Raw genomic sequence first — 14,679 nt, 5'->3', positions numbered from 1 at the left:
TCTTCCCTTCTGTTCTCTCAGACTCGGTTTCCTGTTTGAACTCATCTCTTCTTCTTATGTGTTTTTGTTTTTTTGGTTTTTGAGACAGGGTTTCTCTATATAGCCCTGGCTGTCCTGGAACTCACTTTGTAGACCAGGCTGGCCTCGAACTCAAAAAACCGCCTGCCTCTGCCTCCCAAGTGCTGGGATTAAAGGCGTGCGCCACCACACCCGGTCTCCTCCTCCTTTTCTTCTTTCTTCTTCTTTCTTCTTCTTCTTCTTCTTCTTCTTCTTCTTCTTCTTCTTTCTTCTTTCTTCTTTCTTCTTTCTCCTTCTTTCTTCTTTCTTCTTTCTCCTTCTTCTTTCTTCTTTCTTCTTCCTCTTCCTCCTCCTCCTCCTCCTCCTTCATCTATTTATTTTATGTAAGTACACTGTAATTGGTAATTGTTTTTCAGACACACCAGAAGAGGGCATCAAATCTCGTTACGGATGGTTGTGAGCCACCATGTTGCTGGGATTTGAACTCGGGACTTAAATGCTTTTAAGCGCTGAACCATCTCACCAGCCCCTCTTTTCTTCTTTTTTAATTTTGGTTTCTCTTTTTTTTTTTTTTTTTTTTTTTTTTTTTTTTTTTTTGGTTTTTCGAGACAGGGTTTCTCTGTGTAGCTCTGGCTGTCCTGGAACTCACTTTGTAGACCAGGCTGGCCTCGAACTCAGAAATCCACCTGCCTCTGCCTCCCAAGTGCTTAAAGGCATTCGCCACCACTGGCCGGCATACATTCTTTTCTTTCTGAGAGGATACCTTGAACATGCTAGACATGCCTCTGTCATGGAACTATTTACTTTTCTTTTTTGAGACAAGGTCTCACTGTGTATTCCTAACTGGCCTGAAATTCACTATCTAGACCAGGTTGGCTTCGAAGTCAGAGATCTTCCTGCTGATATAAAAGCTGTGTACCACTGGCCTCTTTTTTATCTATTTAAAATTTTATCTTATGTATATGTGTGTTTGAACATCGTGTGTGTGTGTGTGTGTGTGTGGGTGCATGTGTATGTATGTGTAGGCCCAAGAGTGATGCTGGGAATTTTCCTCAATGGTTCTTCTATCTTATTCAATACCATAAGTCCCTGCTATTGCTGGTCTGACTATCCAGGTTCTCTGAGAATTCTCTGTCTTTACAGAAATTATAGGCTGGTTGCCATAACCATCCAGCAATCATGTGGGTTCTGAGGACCAAAACACCAATCCTGGCTTCTTTTAGAACAAGCACTTTAACCCCTAAGCTATCTCCCCAGGCCTGTACATTCTTTGTCTATGCTGTTTCTTCTGTAACTAGCATGATAATCTGTCTAGTTTTCCTCCTGTTCTTGGCTCTGGTGAAGAGTGAAGAGATAGAGCTGTCCAAGAGGTTCAGTATGTGCTTCCTATCCAATCTGATTGTATGGCCCAAGAAGTCAGCTTCAGCTTAAAACGTTTTTAAAAGTTAGCAAGCTCTGCTTATTAAAATTGTAGCACTCAGGAACCTGAGGCAAGAGGATGTGAAGTTCAAGATTAGACTGGGCTATGTAGCAAGCTTAATGCCAGCCTGAAATTTATAAGCCCCTGTCTCTCACAAAAACAAGTGCAAATTTTAAAAATAAAAATAGTTCAGTGGGTAGAGGCTAACAAACCAAGAACCCAATTTTGATCCCTGACCCACATGGTAGAAAGAGAAAGCTGCCTCTCACAAGTTTTCTTGTGACCTGCACGTGCACACTGTAGCAGTTGTCTGCTGCCTTGTACACCAAATAAATGTGCATCAGAAAAAAAAAATTGTTAACTAGATGTAGTGACAATGTTGGTTTCTTTAAAAACACAGAAACATTGTAAGAATCTTTTCCTGGGGTTTGCAAGTATGGCATCTTGGAAGGTGAAGCAGCACATGCCCTGCCCCTGCCCCAACCCCCAGCATTTGGAAGGCAGAGGTAAGAGAATATCTGTGAATTATAGGCCACCAAGGCTACATAAAGAGACCCTGTCCCAAAATAAAAAATAAATGAACCCACAAAACCAAATATATGTGCATCACTTCTGAGCAGTGAATATACATCAGTGAACAAATAGACCCTTCCTCCCATGGTGGCAGCTTCAGTTCTAGTGAGAGAAACAATAAAGAAGATACAAAAAATATAAATAACAGTTTTAAGATCAGAGTAAATATTGAGAATAAAATATTGCAGGTAGGGGGTTGGGATTTAGTTCAATGATATAACCTAGATTGGTCCTCTGCTCCAGAAAAACAAAATTTTTTTTTTTTTTTTGGTTTTTTGAGACAGGGTTTCTCTGTGTAGCCCTGGCTGTCCTGGCACTCACTTTGTAGACCAGGCTGGCCTCGAACTCAGAAATCCGCCTGCCTCTGCCTCCCGAGTGCAGAAAAACAAAATTTATAGGCATAATATTTTAGGGGGGTGGGGACAAGAAAATCAATGGGATAGCAACTTTTGAGTAGTTGGGGAGTGGGAAGGGAAGAAGTGAAGGAGAAAAAAGGGGTAGATAGGAGCGGGGCGTGGTGGCGCATGCCTTTAATCCTAGCACTCAGGAGTCAGAGGCAGGCGGATTTCTGAGTTCGAGGCCAGCCTGGTCTACAAACTGAGTTCCAGGACAGTCTGAGCTATACAGAGAAACCCTGTCTTAAAAAAAAAAAAAAAAAAAAAAAAGGGGGGGGGTAGATAGAAGATAGTAGATGGATGGATAGATATATAGATAGATAAGTAGGTAGGCAGGTAGGTAGGTAGGTAGGTAGGTAGGTAGGTAGGTAGGTAAATGGATAGAGACCAAGCACCTCATGTCAAAGCCCTAGAAGGGTTTCAGCGCAGTGTCCTGTGTAATGAAAACATGGATGAAGACAGACAGGTGGTAGTAATCAGATGGATGCTGCCTTGCAGATAGGTCAAGTGTGGACGCTGGCTTTTCTATTGTACAGGGAGCAAGTGAGGGGTTATTAACAGTGGATGCACTCAATCTGCTTTATATTTTAACAGTTACTTTGTCTCATTTAGAAAAAAAATTGGGGAGCACAACCACATGGGCAGGGAGACACCTTAGGAGCCTATTACAGTAATCCAGATGTATGGGGACAGATGAGGTAGCCCGGCAATTAAGAGAATCTACTAAATCAAAATGGTGACACTGTAACCTTAATATGGTTAACCTTAGATTCTGCGGGCTGGCTTGGAACTGGCAATGTAGCTGAGGATAGCTTGAACTCCTGATCATCCTAAGGACAGGGATTATAGGAGTATTCTAGCACAGTGACTTTCACTGACCTGGCCTGTGATTGAGAGAGTGATAGCATAGAAATTCACTGCTATCATTATGTGGAATCCTTTATCTTTGGCATTACATTCATCAAAACTTTTTTATGAGAATTCTCATCAATGCCTAGCCATGCCTTATGTTGTCATCTGCAATACATTAAATGGGTGTTATACTGCTAAATGAACTGCTCTTACAGAGGACCAAAGTTCAGTTTCCAGCAGCTATATACATATTAAGAGGTAACCACTTGGAATCTCTTAGTAACCATTTGGAGTTCCAACTCAAGGGCTTTTCAGATCTTGCTGGGCACTGTATTCATATGTACAAATCCACACACAGACATACACATAATACTAATAATTAAAAATAAAACGAGGGGGTGGGTATGGGGACTTTTGGGATAGCATTGGAAATGTAAATGAGGAAAATACCTAATAAAAAAAATGATAAAAACAAAAAACAAAAAACAAACAAGCCGGGCATGGTGGCGCACGCCTTTAATCCCAGCACTCAGGAGGCAGAGGCAGGCGGATTTCTGAGTTCAAGGCTGGCCTGGTCTACAAAGTGAGTTCCAGGACAGCCAGGGGTATACAGAGAAACCCTGTCTCGAAAAAAAAAAAGCAGAGAGAGAGGATGAGAAATGGATAAATTTTGAAAAACTTAGAAGTAGAGAAATCAGCTGGGCATGCTAGCACACACGTCTAATCCAGCAAGTGAGAGACAGAGGCAGGAAGGTCTCGTGAGGCTAGCCTGGTTTACATAGCAAGCTCCAGGACAGCCAGGATTACACAGAGATACTTTCTCTAAAAGAAACAAACAGAAGTAGAGAAAGCAATGTTTGCTGACAAATAGGATGCGGATTGGAAGACGGGTGTTGCCCTTTTTTTTTTTTTGAAGTTGAAGTTGAAAAGGCTGAGGAAGGTTTCGTGGGACAGTCTCTGGGTTGAGTTTAGGATGCACTTTACATTAGAGATTTTGAGGGAGCACAGAGACATGTGGCTTTGCCTGGGTGGATATTTCATGCCTGACAGTTATGGTCTAAAAACTACACAGTGGGGTGAGGTCATCAAGAGTGAATGAAGAAGGAGGAAAATCGTTCCCACCAATGCTAAGTAGTAAACCAAACAGATAAGGAAGGTGAACTGGGTGCTAACCTGGAAACAAGTACAAAAATGGTGTTTTAAAGAGGATTTAGTCTACTGTGGCCCAACTTTGTACAAAACCATGTTTCTGTTTGCCACCCCCATAGACTGTAAGCTTCTAGAGGGTAGAGGTGGGCTGGTCTCTGTACCTTCAAGGCCATTCTTTTCTTTTTTTAAAGGTTTATTTATTTTATGTATAGGAGTACATTGTCCCTGTCTTCAGAAACATCAGAAGAGTCATTGAATTCCATTACAGATGGTTGTGAGCCACCATGTGGTTACTGGGAATTGGACTCAGGACCTTTGGAAGAGCAGTCAGTGCTCTTAACTGCTGAGCCATCTCTCCAGGCCCAAGACCATTCTTCTGGCTATTTCACTTACTCTCCTATGATCATTGTCCCCAGATGTCCCTCCTATCTTCTTTATCTCCTCTCTATCCCAGACAGTCTTCCCCTTTGACCCTTCATCACAGCTCTGGACACATGGATAGTCCCCAGTAGTTTAGAGTTTCTTTCCAAAGTCCCCAGTGAGGTTTAACAAGTCATGGTGACTAATTAGCTAGAGACATTTGTTGAATGTCAGCTGACACATTGTTAGGCTCTGGAGAGAAAGATAAACAGAGTGTAAAAAGAAATCCTGCCCTAGAGGGAAAAAATGCAGCCCAGTGGGGACTGAAACAATTACAGAAGAAGATGGTTAATGTTGAAATAACATGTGCAGAGGACATTAGGAGAACACTGACAATGGAGAGATGAATGAACTCTGGACAAAGTGAATTTATACTTTTTCCCCCAGAGGAGGAAATAAATGAACCTTGAGGAGTTAACCCTCTTGGTGAGAATATACTTGGGCACACCTAGATAGATGGGGATAGAGCAACAGTGTCAGGGAATTCAGATGGGGTAGGGCTTGGGTGGTGCACATATGAATAGGATAGAATGGGCTCTGGGCATTGAGGCCTTATCTCAGTCCTATTGGTCTCTTTAAGGACCCCAAAGAGAGGATGTCTCATTCCTAAGCTCCTGTTTTCTTCAATTTAACATCCTGACCATGTTTCCAGCTCTGAAGAATGGAAAGCAGAGTCAAGATGGCAATTTCCCAATACCCAAAAATAAACATAGAGCCCTCGGGCTGGATGGAAACCTGTGATCCTACACAGAGATGTTTGCAGGACACAGGAAGGCCCAGGGCTAAGTGATGTGGCTGTCAGTGCCTGTGGTTCTTACTGACTCACTCCTCCCATTATCTTGGGAACATGGCTAGTCCTGGAGCAGGTGACACAGGAAACTGTGGCAGTCACCATCTATCATGCCTATAGAGACTTCCATGCTCATAGTTTCCTCACGGCTTCACCCTAACCCTGGGGAATCCTGCTCTAACTAAGCTCATAAGAAACCTAAGGCGAAGCTGGGCAGTTGTGCCATAAGCCTTTAAACCCAGCACTTGGGAGGCAGAGGCAGGTAGAACTCTGTGAGTTTCAGACCAGCCTGGTCTACAGAGGGAGTTCCAGGATAGCCAAAACTACACAGAGAACCCCTGTCTTGAAAAAACAAGCCAGGCAGGGGTGGTACATGCCTTTAACCCCAGCACTTGGGAGGCAGAGACAGGTAGATTTCTGAGTTTGAGGCCAGCCTGGTCTATAGAGTGAGTTCCAGGATAGCTAGGGTTATACAGAGAAACCCTGTCTGGAAAAACCACACACATATACACACATACACACACACACGCACACGCACACAGAGGAAAGCAAAGTGGTTCCCGTGAGCTGACTCTACCACTTAAAAATGTTGGGCTGGGCTTATAGCACAGTTGGTAAAGTGCTTACAGAACACATGAAACTCTGGGTTTGATCCTGGGCACTACAGAAAGTGGGTGTAATAACCATGCTCAGATCTCAACACCAGCAAGGTAGAGGCAGGAGGATCAGAAATTCAAGGTCATCCTCAGCTAAGTGGTGAGTTTGAGACCAGCCTGACATGCAAGAGAGCCAGTCTGAAAACAAAGAAAAAGAATGTCATTCTTGAATCCATTTCACAAAACTTTCTTCTAATGTCTTAAAACTTACATTTGTTGGGCTGGAAAGATGGCTCAGCAGTTAAGAGTATTCACTTCCAGAATTCCTGAGTTAAATTCCCAGCACCGGCAGGTGATGGCTCACAACCATCTCTAATGGGATCTGGTATCCTCTTCTGGCATGCACGCTTACATGCAGACAGAGCACTTATACATAGAAAACACATAAATAGGGTCTGGAGAGATGGCTCAGAGGTGAAGAGCACCAACTGCTTTTCCAGAGACCCTGAGTTCAATTCCCTGAAACCACATGGGGGCTCACAACCATTCATAATGGAATCTGATGTCCTCTTCTGGTGTGTCTGAAGACAGTGACAATGTGCTCATATACGTAAAAAGAAAAAACAAATTTTAAAGAAGTTTAAAAAATACATAAATAAATGTTTTTAAATTTTGTTTTAAATATTTGTTTAGTATGTTTATGTGTTTGTATGTGCTCCTGCAAGTGCACATGTGTGTATATACATACATACTCACTTGAGTGGAGGTTAAAGGACAACCTATGGGAGTTGGTTTTCTCCTCCCACTGTGTAGGTCCAGGGAATCAGATATAGGTCTTTAGGTTGACACTAAGTCCCCTTACACACTGGACCATTTTAATTACCATGCTGTGCTTCATGATAAAGACCCATAGATCTGACTCTTAATTCCCTGGAAGCTTCCAAACTTGCCTTGGAGATATACTACAGATCACCTGGGCTCCAAGGGCAGATGTCTGAATGGTTTCTCTCTGAATCTCCAGAACCCAGGAAATGTTTGCACAGTATCAGAGTTCCCCCTTTGATCTAATGAATTGACTATTCCATTGGTTCGTGTGTTGGAGTCATTAATTCATGAGATGAATGCTATAATGAAGATCAGTTCTGCACATAGAAAAATGGGGATATCGGGAAGAATAATATGCGGGGAGAGATGTGGAAGGGTCCTTGAAGGAAAGGAGACCTACAGGCTAAAAGTCAGGAGAGGACATTCCAGTCAAGAGAAGGCAAGTCCTTAAAGAATATGGTATGTCCAGGGAATGGCATTGATGGGGATCATGCTGTGTCATCACCATGGCAATGGGTACTATGTGAGAAACAAATCCAAGACTTGGTGCCCTGTCTTCAAAGCATGGTACATAATCTTGTGGGAGTATAAGAAGACACTGAGAAAGGCATATTGTTTTAGCTTTGCTCTTGTTGTTTAAGGCAGTGTTTCTCTGTGTAGCTCTGGCTGTCCTGGAATTCAATCTGTAGAGCAGATTGGCCTCCAACTCAGAGATCCACTTATCTCTGCCTCTTGGGTGCTAGGATTAAAGGGGTATACTACCATACACACACACACAAGATTTCTTGAGCAGAGAAGAGATGGTCTTAAAAGATAGTTGGGAATCAGAGAGAAAGGGGACAGAAACAACCCTCCTGGATAGGATGGAGCTGTAGGGAGTGAGGAAAATGCCAAGGCTGGACAGCAGTGATGACAAGGGATGCTGTGGAGAGCTGGGAGACCCTACAGGGAAGTTTGGCCCAGGAACGAACCATAGCCCAAAATAAGATTACTTCCACATCAGAATTTTTGGACACCTCATTAAGGTCTCTCAGGACTTGACCTGTGCATTAACTACATTTCTGTTGCTGTAATAAATACCATGCCCAAGGTAATTATTAGGAGAAAGGTTATTTGGAACTTAGAGTTCTAAAAGGATAAAAGTCTATAATGGTAATGTAGCATGACAGAAAGCAGCCAGCACAGAAAGTGTGTACAAAGAGGGATCTCATCTACTGCATGCATGAAGAGGAGACCCCCAGGAACCTAACTTTTCTAGCAAGGGCATATCATCTCCTCTAACAATACCACCAAGTGGGGATCAAATGTTCAAATACTCTAGCCTATGAGGGGACAATTCTCACTCAAACTATCACATATAAATTTTAAGATGAATGGATGAGTCGGAAGGGGTCTGTTTAGATTCACTCCCAATTCCCTGGACTGCCAGTCTCAGGAAGGGAGCTCTCACTGGCTTCTATTTTCATGATAGGTTTGCATATATTTGCTTACCGCAGTCAAAGTTTCCTCTGACCAAAACAGACAAATGTAAGAAGAGAGCCCTTCTGTGTTAGAAGCAAAGGCTGAGAAAACCCAAACACGTATTTAAACACATACCTTCATCACATCCGGATAGCAGATGGAACAAATACTACCCCAAAAGATGTCTGTGTCCCAGTCAGTCTGAGACCCCTTGAGTGTGCTGTCTTAGATTACAAAAGATACTTTGTACAGACACTAAGGTAAAGGACCTTTGCAAGTGTAGTGACATACTCCAGTAATCTTAGCACTCAGAATAATGAGGTAAGGGGATTGTAAGTTCAAGGCTAGCCTGCGCTACCTAGGGAATTATAAGTTTTTGTTTTTGTTTTTATTTTTGTTTTTGTTTTGTCTTTTCGAGACAGGGTTTCTCTGTGTAGCCCTGGCTGTCCTGGAACTCCCTTTGTAGACCAGGCTGGCCTCGAACTCAGAAATTGGCCTGCCTCTGCCTCCCAAGTGCTGGGATTAAAGGCGTTTGCCACCGCCGCCACCGCCACCACCACCAACAGACTGGGAATTATAAATTAACACACTTTGCAGATTCTGTCTTGAAAAACAAGAACAAAAAAGATAAAAGGAAGCCGGGCGTGGTGGCACAAGCCTTTAATCCCAGCACTTGGGAGGCAGAGGCAGGTGGATTTGAGTTCAAGGCCAGCCTGGTCTACAAAGTGAGTGCCAGGACAGCCAGGGCTGCACAGAGAAACCCTGTCTCAAAAAACAAAACAAAACAAAAAAAGATAAAAGGAATCTGGAAAGATGGCTCAGCAGTTAAGAACAGTTCTTGTTCTTGCCTAGGATCCTGGTTCCATTTACAGCACCTGCATGGTGGCTCGAGTCCTTTGTAACTCAAGCTCCAAGCAATCCACTACTGTCTTCTGACTTTCATGAACATGTGCATCATGCACATACACATTATTATACATAAAGTAAAATGTAATAAATAGATAAAAGAGCTTGAGATGAGGAGATGGTTTAGCTTATGCCAGCAGGTGAGTCTTGCAAGCCAGGGGAGCCTTCCAATCTGTTACCAGGAGAGAGGATGTCAGGGAGATGTCCCATTGCTGACTTTGAGATGGAAGGAGGAACAATGGGCTAACAAATGATAGTGGCCTCCAGATATTGAAAAAAAAAATCATGGAAGTAAAATTTCTCTGAGAACCTCCAGCAAGCAACAAGTATCTGAGCACACACTGGTTTTAGCCTATAGAGAGACCCACATTGTACTTTTAGCCCATGGAACTATAAGTTGTTTTCATCCATGAACTGTGTCGTAGTTTGTTATGGCACCAAGAAAAAAAAAAGAATATGCAACAAAAGAAAAAATAAATACACATACTGCAAGCATGTGGTATGTCATGTATCACACTGTCATGTGTCCCAGCACTTGGGAGGCAGAGGCAGGCGGGTTTCTGAGTTCGAGGCCAGCCTGGTCTACAGAATGAGTTCCAGGACAGCCAGGGCTACACAGAGAAACCCTGTCTCGAAAAACCAAAACAAAACAAAACAAAAAAACAAAAACAAAAAAAGAGAGAGAGAGAGAGAGAGCAAAAGTAAGGCTGGGTGTGCTGGCACATAAGCTCAGAACTGCACGATTGCCTTGAGTGAGTATCCAATCAGGGCTACACAATTTGAGCTTTAGACCAACCTGATCTATGGAGCAAGACCCTGTCTCAAAGACAAGACAAGACAAAACGGGAGCAGAAGAGATTGCTCTGTGGTTAAGAGCCCTGGCTGCTCTTCTAGAGTTCCTGGATTCAATCCTCAGCACCTACACAGTAGCTCACAGACCGTAACTATTTCTAGGGAATCAGGCTCTGGAGAGTCCGCCTCCAGACTCATGTGGCGCACAAATATACATACAGGCCAAATACCCATATACATTAAATATAAAGAAAACAAAAGAAAGGGCACAATGTATTGTCTATATTTTACCACAATACAATTCCCAGACAGTTGTAGAGTAGTATAGGGCATGTATGGCAGTGTTACCAGACAGACAAGAACTGACGAGGCTGAGTGAGCTCAGACCCGAGTAATCTCAGAGCTCTGAGACTGGTAGAAGTATGCCTGCTCTGGAACATGCAGCCATGACACCCCACTGAAGGCCATGGACACGGAGTAGCATAACACCTGGAGAATCCCGAGGAAGGCTTCCTCCCCACCAGCCCCTCCGCTTCTCTCTGCACTTTGTTCATAATCAGACTGATTCCACTCATCCTGGACTCTGCCTCCCCGCTCCACCTGGTGCACAGACACCCCAAGAGAAAAGATAGACTCCATACCCGTTCTTGACTCCCAGAGGTACACCCGCAGATTAGGCTCAGTTGAAGAAAAGGTTCAATAGGAGCATGCAGCCAACCTTCTGTTGTGGTATTGCTGAGAACTCCAGCTCTGCATCTTCATCTGACTCCTCATGACATCACAGCTCTCACTGATTACCAGGATAAGAGCTGAAATCCTCACCACGAACCAGCTAGCCCTGATTTTCAATCCAGCCTCATGTGAATTCAATCTCTCCATGATATATGCTAACAAGCCTCAGTTCTTCAGACCCGCCAAAACCCTCTTGGCCTTGGGACACGTCCTTGATGCTTCTTAGAACCTTATAGCATGCTTTATTGTGCCTATCACTCCAATCTCTTGTTTTGTTTTTGTTGTGTCTGGTGTCTATCAGTGACCTGACCCTTTCTGCCTGCCCCCTACCCATCCTGTCTTTCCCTACTTCCCTAGGTAGGGTCTCTCTGTGTAGCCCTGGCTATCCCAGAATGTACTCCATAGGACAGACTGACCTCAAATTCAGAGATCTGTCTGCTTCTGCTTCCCAAGTGCTGGACTTAAAGGTATACATCTTCACCGCCAGGCTCCAACCTGTTGTTTTATTTTATGGTACCCTGGATGTCCTGGAACTTACTATGAAAGGCTGACCTCAAATTCACAGCAGTCTCTCTGCTTCAGGCTCCACACCCAGCTGGCAGCCTCTTGTTTCCTCCTTTGAATCTGACTTCTCAGGCTGATTTTCTTAACTGGATTTTGTTGTTTAATTTTATCATCTTTATGTGTACGAGTGTTTTGACTTCATGCATGTTTGTGTATTACATGTTGGCAGTGTCTTTGGAAGTCACAAGACAGTGTTGGATCCCCTGAAACTAGAATTAAAAGGTGACTGTGAAACACCTTGTATGTGTTGGGAATAGAACTCTAGCCCCAGGATATCTGATGCCTTCTTCCAGCCTTCATGGTTATCAGGCATTCATGAGTACACACACACACACACACACACACACACACACACAGTTATACACATTAAAAAACAAAAACAAAAAACTGTTCTAATATATAATTCAAATATACACTCCTTTTTCAGGGGTGGGTAATTTTTGTTTGTTTTGGATAGTTGGTGTTTTGTTGTTGTTGTTGTTGTTTTTCTATCATCAAGACAGGGTTTCTCTATGTATTCTCTGTGTAGCCCTGTCTGTCCCGGAACTCACACTGTTGACTAGGCTGGCCTCAAACTCAGAGATCTGCCTCTGCCTCCTAAGTGATGGGATCAAAGGCATTCACCACCATGCTTGGCTTGGGTAGGGTGATATTTTAAGATAAAGTCTCAAGTAGCCCAGGCAGATCTCCTGACCCCAATATCCTCATCGATGAAATTACAGACATGCACGGCACACCCAGAAAGATGTCTAACAAGTACATTTACATGTTGAGGAATCACAGTAGGAAAATGTTCAATCTTTGCTTCCTATAATTAAGCTGTTTCTATATGAACATTGTATTAGTAACTTTTCTGTTGTGATTAAATATCTTGACAAAAGGGTTTATTCTGGTTTACAGTTCTAGGAGGACACAGTCCATCATGACGGGGACAGCATGGCAGCAGGAGTGTGCAGCTGGCTGATCACATTTCATCTGCACACAGGAAACAGATAGAGACCAGGAACTAGGTCAAACCATAAAACCTCAAAGACCACCCACAGGGTTGTACTTCCTCCAACAGAGCCCCACTTCCTAAAAGTTCCATAGCCTTTTAAAATACCAGCTGTAGACTAAGTGCTTAAACAAGTAAGCCTAGCCGGGCGTGGTGGCGCATGCCTTTAATCCCAGCACTTGGCAGGCAGAGGCAGGTGGATTTCTGAGTTTGAAGCCAGCCTGGTCTACAGAGTGAGTTCCAGGACAGCCAGGGATATACAGAGAAAGCCTGTCTCAAAAACAACAACAACAACAAAAACCCAAAAAACAAAAACAAAAAAACCAAGTAAGCCTGTGGGGACATTTCCCATTCACACCAGAACAAACAGAAAATGTATGCACAGTAAAAACACTGTAATTCATTGCATCCCAGTCTTGATCTGAGCGCAAGTGTTTCAGGTAGCAATCTTGTTCAACACAGCTAATACCTGCCAGAAAATACCTCGGATGGCTCATTACATTTTGGTTGTTGTTGACATTCAGAAACTTTTTACTCTTGTCAAAAGTTTTGGAATGCCAGGCAGTGGTGGTGCACACCTTTAATCCAGGCACTTGGGAGGCAGAGGCAGGCCAATTTCTGAGTTCAAGGACAGCCTGGTCTACAGAGTGAGTTCCAGGACAGCCAGGGCTACACAGAGAAACCCTGTCTCAGAGGAAAAAAAAAAAGTTTTGGAACACTTGTTTTCAGTTATGTGACTCCATACAGAGTCATGAGCCCATTTAAGAACCTTATGGGTCTAGAGGGGCCAAAGCTCCTTCGAAGATCACAGAACAAAGTTGTGTCAAAACCTGGTCCTGAAGAGCTACTGGGAGTAGCATATAGATGGAGGATTCATTCTTCGGGCCCTTGGAAGGACTCTGCCCTCTGAGTGTTCCTCATTCTCTGAGCTTCCCTGTGGGGTATACAGGCTACAGAAAGCAAAAGATCTGGGGTTTGAAAGGGCAACAGTTACTTGGTAAGAGTCCAGTGACCATTGCCTCTGTCCCATAACTGTCTACCTCTGACTGTGTCTCCCAGGGCAGAACAGATGGACATGACCCACAGATGCCTCAGCTACTGCTACTGCTTCTGCTTTTAGAGACAGCCACGTGTAGTGCCTGGCCAAGGATTGCTTGGGGCAGGCTGACTGCACTAGACATCAAGCACTATAAGACCAGGTGAAGCTAGAGTGGGATTCAGAAGAGGAACGGTCTAATCATGACAGGGAAGAAGTTAGGGGATTTGATGGGTCAGCTGGGGTAGGGCACAGGGAAGCAGGATGTGATCCCAAAACATCATCTCCCGGGATGCCAACAAATCTGTAGTAGTATAGAATCCATACATCAAGGCCCACTGAGTCAGGCACTGTCTTTATACCATGTCACTGAATACGACTGAAGGGCCTATGCAGCAGGTGGGTGGTAATCTTCACTTACACTGTGAGAAAATAGGCCTAGAGTGGGCACAAGAACATGTGGGAACTGAGGAGAGGAAATGGGGGATCTTTCCTAGCCTTATTTATGTGTCAGAGCTCAAAGGCAGGCAGGTCTAAGAGGAGACATGTCCCTCAAGGTAATTTACAGTAGACATAGAGAGGAGGTGGGCGCCCTACCTCCATTAGACACTGAAGAGACTACAAGTCAGACATCCTGGGAAGACTTTTCATAAAGGAGCTGCTGACCTTGGAGAACTATTAATATTTTCCAGGAAGACAGAGGAGGAAAGGGAAGCCGGGCCAAGGACAGCATATGCACAGGTCAGAGGGTGACACAGAACAGTGGCCAGCGTGGTGTGGCCAGAGCCACAGAGGAAAGGGGAGGGGAAGCCAGGGCCTGAGCCTCGTCTTCAGGATTCCTGAAACGGCTCTGAGCAGCTGAGCTTCCGCATGAACACAAGGCTCACAAGAGATGCAGGGCTTTGTTTCTGTCTCCCATGAGGTTTCACATCACCAAAAAAGCTGGCAATGTTCAGAGAGAGACTGGCGTGGGGCGGTGGTGTGGGCAGGCTCATAGGCATGACCTTAACTCTGGGAAGGGAAGTTCAGAAGTCTGTGTTAAGTCAGTCACTTCCAGTGTTTCACCCTCATCCCCTTTTGTTGCGGCCCGCCCGCGGTCCACAACACGAACGGTTCACTGAGAATGGCAGTTCAGGCTGAAAAGAGAGGAAACTAG

This window comes from Mus caroli, chromosome 7, assembly GCF_900094665.2.
Source record: "Mus caroli chromosome 7, CAROLI_EIJ_v1.1, whole genome shotgun sequence".
Taxonomy (NCBI): domain Eukaryota; kingdom Metazoa; phylum Chordata; class Mammalia; order Rodentia; family Muridae; genus Mus; species Mus caroli.
The sequence above is the reverse complement of the archived record's forward strand: the minus strand, read 5'-3'. Positions refer to the sequence as shown.